Source organism: Solea solea, chromosome 1 (assembly GCF_958295425.1).
Source record: "Solea solea chromosome 1, fSolSol10.1, whole genome shotgun sequence".
NCBI classification, from domain to species: Eukaryota; Metazoa; Chordata; class Actinopteri; order Pleuronectiformes; family Soleidae; genus Solea; species Solea solea.
In genome coordinates, this window is record NC_081134.1 from 38955310 (window position 1) to 38960341 (window position 5032).

A 5032-nucleotide genomic window follows, 5' to 3' on the forward strand; every position below is an offset into this window, starting at 1 on the left:
GGTTCACTGTCATGCTGTCCTGACATACAGGAACTCAACAGAGCCATTGTTAATGTGATCACTAACACCTGTGGTGCCCGGTGACCAAACCTCTTCCTCCTCTTCATCTTCTCCTCAGAAGAGACATTTTTGTGCTTGCTCTGTAGTTTTACTTACCCAATCTCCAGGCAATTATTTCCAGTCAATCCTCCTCTACTTACAATATAATGTCACCCAGCTTTCCATCTTTGCTTTTCTTCCTTTCACCGTGGTGCTGTGCAGTTCGTACACCTGGACATTAATCTGCCTCAGATGAGCACCACTCGCCTGAAAGATCAAGGCTGCTTATCAGGCACTGGGTCAGATTAGGACACTCACTCTAACAGGGTGGTGGAGTTTTAAGAGCAAGATGTGAAGACTCTTGGTAAAGAAAAGAGTATCATTACCTTCAGATAATAATAAACTATGAAATTGAGAACTGAGATGCTCGCAGTACACATGATCAGAGATGGAAAGAGTACTGACATATTCTACTAGTAAAAGAACCACTAACATTTTGCTTAAGTACAAGTTATAGTACTTGAGTAAATGTACTCAAGTTAAAGTAAAACAAGGTAACTTGTTTGAAATGTACTCAGATTAAAAGTTACTTAGTTCCTTTTTTAAGAAGGTTGGGTTCTTGGGGACTCACATGAACTGTTTTAATTAAAGGCAAACCTTTACAAATTAAAGTGCTGACAAAATAAAATATGTAAACACTGTCAGTCAAACTGGGTCAAAGGTCACAAATCCTTTGTCACTCACTTAGGGACCTTAATTAACGCCAATTCACCTGTCCTCCTCATTCACATGTCTTCGTCATTTACCTGTCCTCATCATCGTTCACCTGTCCTCATTGTCATTCACCTGTCCTCGTCATTCACATGTCTTAGTCATTTACCTGTCCTCATCGTCATTCACCTGTCCTCGTCATTCAACTGTCCTCGTCATTTACCTGTCCTCATTATTCACCTGTCCTCATCATTTACCTGTCCTCATTGTTCACCTGTCCTCATCATTTACCTGTCCTCATCATTCACCTGTCCTCATTCACCAGTCCTCATCATCATTTACCTGTCCTCATCATTCACCTGTCCTTGTCATTCACCTGTCCTCCTCATTTACCCATCCTCGTCATTCACCTGTCCTCATCATTCATCTGTCCTTGCCATTCACCTGTCCTCGTCATTCACCTGTCCTATGTCCAACATTATTTTACTCAGTAACAGACGTGATTTAAAATGTAGGAAAGTACAGAACTTAAGTTCTTATTTTAGGTCAAATTAGATTTTAAAAGTGACTAAAAAGTACAAATACACAAAAAACCTACTCAGTTACAGTAATGCGAGTAAATGTAAGTCATTACTTTCCACCTCTGCACATGATACATATGAATTAAAAAAATAAACCTGACCTTCCTTTAGCTGCTTAACCTTTATTTATGTTTCAAAAAAACCCACAACAGCGAGATCAAACTCAATCAAAGATGTCAATTCACACCTCCGCACAGTTACTGTGCAGATGCACCGATAAACAACGCCCACGGAGAATATGTTTAATCTAAAAATGAATTCCCCTCGCGTGCATCTTTAGGCCTCGTCTCCAAGGTGGGACACGGCGAGTGAGCTCCATGGTAACACTGCTAATGTTCAGCATACCCCACTCAACAAATAAAGACACATTTTAAGTGGACACAGCTTAACCTTCCATTCCTCTTTTCTTTCATCTTCCATCCATCCTGGCTTGTACATTCATCTATTTTTTTTTTTTTTTGGAGCTGAACAGTCTCATCTAAGCACTTAACCTCCACTTTGCATAAGTCATTATGGCTGTCAGGAGAGAGAAGGCAATACATTCTGCTCAGCATTCATCCATCCTTGTAAGTTTAAAAAAGCCCAACCAATTTTTACATTTCTTTTTGACTAATGAAGACCGAAGGAGCATCCATCTCTGAACCATCATTAATACACGTGATGAGCCCAGCACTTTTAAATACATTCATTTCACTCTGCACCGCAATGCTTTGGAGAATCTTTCTTAACTGGTGTGTTAGCAATTATACATTCTGAGACATTTTTTTTTTTTGTTTTTGGGGTGATGAGGATATATTGTTTAAAAACACTCGGCAGCACTGTTTTATTGAATACTTTCTCCTCCTGTCAGCATCACTTACAGCAAATGTTTGTTCTGCCGAATCAGTGGCAGAGGTATCTCTCTCTCTCCTGCTCCGTCAATAAACAGAGAGCAGAACAACACTGGTACCTCACAGTGAAAACAGGAAACTCAATAGAGGCGCCACAGACTTTTTAGAAAAACATAGATTTTCCTCCAGCACTCCTGACAGATGCTGGAGTTAAAGTGTTTGCACACAGGTGGGACTCTGGAGAGCATGCTATGTCTCTCTCTCTCTCTCTCTCTCTGTCTGTCTGTGTGTGTGTGTGTGCAGCGCTGTCACCAGTGCATCAAACAGCTGAGCTGACAGTCCTGGGTCACTGACTGCAGTCCGAGAACAGCAGAGACAGAGTGGAAGTGTCCTTTCTAATGATAAAACAACAGACGAGGCAGAGCTGGAGGAACCTAGAGAAGATGTTGGCTTTTTGCTGACTGCACCTCTGCATGAAGACTCCTCCAGAGCCGAGACAGGCTTCAAACTGAATGAAATCCTCGGCCACAGCGACAGAAGTCGGGAAGTGTGCGATAGAAGCAACTTTTATTTATTTATTAGCAACTTTGATTGAGTTCTCTCCTCGGTTGAATGAGAAATAATAGCCAGGGGTGAGCATATAGGAAATATAGATTCTTATCACTGTTCCTACCTCAGCACAAAACACATACCCAGATACACCTCTTAGCAAGAATAATTAATCTGAAGTGACTTCAGGAGGATTAAACTTGTTTCTACTCATGGTTTTTTACGCCGTGCCAACAAACCTGAGCCAAATTACTGAGACATATTGTCATTTGCCTCATTAAGGTGCACTTCTTTCACAGCTGAAGTGTCGGAGGTTCCAGTTCCTCTCATCATCATCATCACTTTCTGCCACAAAGAGGCCAAAAAGTTAGACAGGTTCTTTTGGCAATTTCCAAGCTCATTGAGATAAAGCGCATCTCCACACATCCATAATAACAGTAATCACCTTCAGCACACATCTTTCTGCATCATTTAAGGCATTCTTAACTAGGGACATTCATCACGGAGGTGCTACTATTCTGCAGTTGTACTGACCTCCAGCGCGCTGATTTATTCACCACCGTCTCCTCGTCTCTGTCTTTCGCTCTCACTGCGGGACAAAAAGAAAGAAGAAAAAAAAAAACACCACTTTTTTAATTATGAGGATATAATTTGAAACTTCATCAGTCCTCGGTGGGTTAGTGGACAGGGTGACATCAGCAGCTGGCAGGCTCTCCATCCTGTGGTTTGGGTCATTCTTTAAATGAAGACGAGGGCATGTTAATAAGGGAGGTAAATAATAGTAGTTCAGCTCAAAGTGAACTTTGTGGCACTTAAATTATTCACTGGTAATGATCACACTCTGACGAAACTTTCCTTACCACTTTGTTTTTTAAATTTCTACCAACTTGCACTGATAGGAAGCCACAGAGTAAACTGCGTGGATGTGTGCGTGGGATTAGATTGGTGTAGCTGTTGGGCACATCATTATTTTGATTTTGTCCTCCTCTGCTCTAGTGACTTGTTGAGGCAGTGGGACCCCAACAGATGAGGGTGAGGAGGTGTGGACACACACGCAAGGACACCTCTACCTCTGACAGCACTGTATTCAACCAATTATTCACTACGAGGGCTCGTTTTCCTGCGGCCACAAGTGTTATGTTTACTCGGCCTCAAAAAATATGTAGCAAAATGGCGTGTCATCTAACGCACACGCAGCAGAGGTTGTAAACAAGTTTTCCCCCTCTCCCCTCCCTAAAGCGGGATAAATAAAAAAGACTGCTGTGAGAAGATTTAATTCCGAGAAGCCTCTCTCTCTGGGGTCCTGCGAGACCCACTGCGTAAAGCCTTCAATTAGCAAAGAACGCCTTCATATTTTGACCAAAGTCACCCCGAAACAATCGAATAATCTCGGAATTTAAACAAAACTATCACCCTCAATCAATCAGGTTTCATTATCTCCCAAGCAATTTCCACCCCAGCCCCAAACATGCAAGGAAAACGTCCTCTTTCACACACGTAAGGTCACCCACAAACACACGTGTGCACCTGTGCCTGCACAGAGAAAAGACAAACTGCAGACAACAATGGTTTATCCTGAAATATCTTTTAATCGCTAATCAAATATGGAGCAGTTTCGTGTTTGTTTTAACCACAGTGTGGGAGAATTCAGTCAGTTGTGCAGGACTAACTATCAAATAAACCATGGAGGACGCATAGAGAGTTAGATTAACTGCTTCTGGTCAGAGCTGAGCGTCATCATTGAGATTTAAGCCCTGTGTATTCAACGCTCGACACAGAGTAATGAAAGAATATTAACCACGTCCTCCTCTCCATGGACTTTATTTGTCACGTTGTCAGTCTGCCATTTTATCAGGATCTCAAACACTTGAGCACAACAGTATAAATCAACAATATCCACAGTATATGAGATGAAAGAATGTGATGATAACATAATCGAATCAAATTATTGTGCAGTATTTGTGGAATAAATATTATAGATATTGACTTGTAGAGTTAAGCTGAGCTGCATGTACTGCAGCTGGCAGTGAGATGGTTTGGCATAGACACAAATGTTGCCCCTGAATGACAATTTAATTTGTGTCTGCGTTTGAAAATCTTTAAATTGCTGTTTCCATCTTGGTTGGAGTGAAATTCTGCCTCTCGGCCTCGTCAAAATCGCTCCATCACAGCCGACGGCAGTTAAAGCGTTCCAACCAGGCAGGACGAGTGGAGGCTTTTCTCTCCACTAAAACACACATTTTCACACTGCAGGAGCAATCTCCAACACTACTGCCCTGACCAAGGTCATTTCTGTTCAAACAGCAAAGCCCAAGATGAACC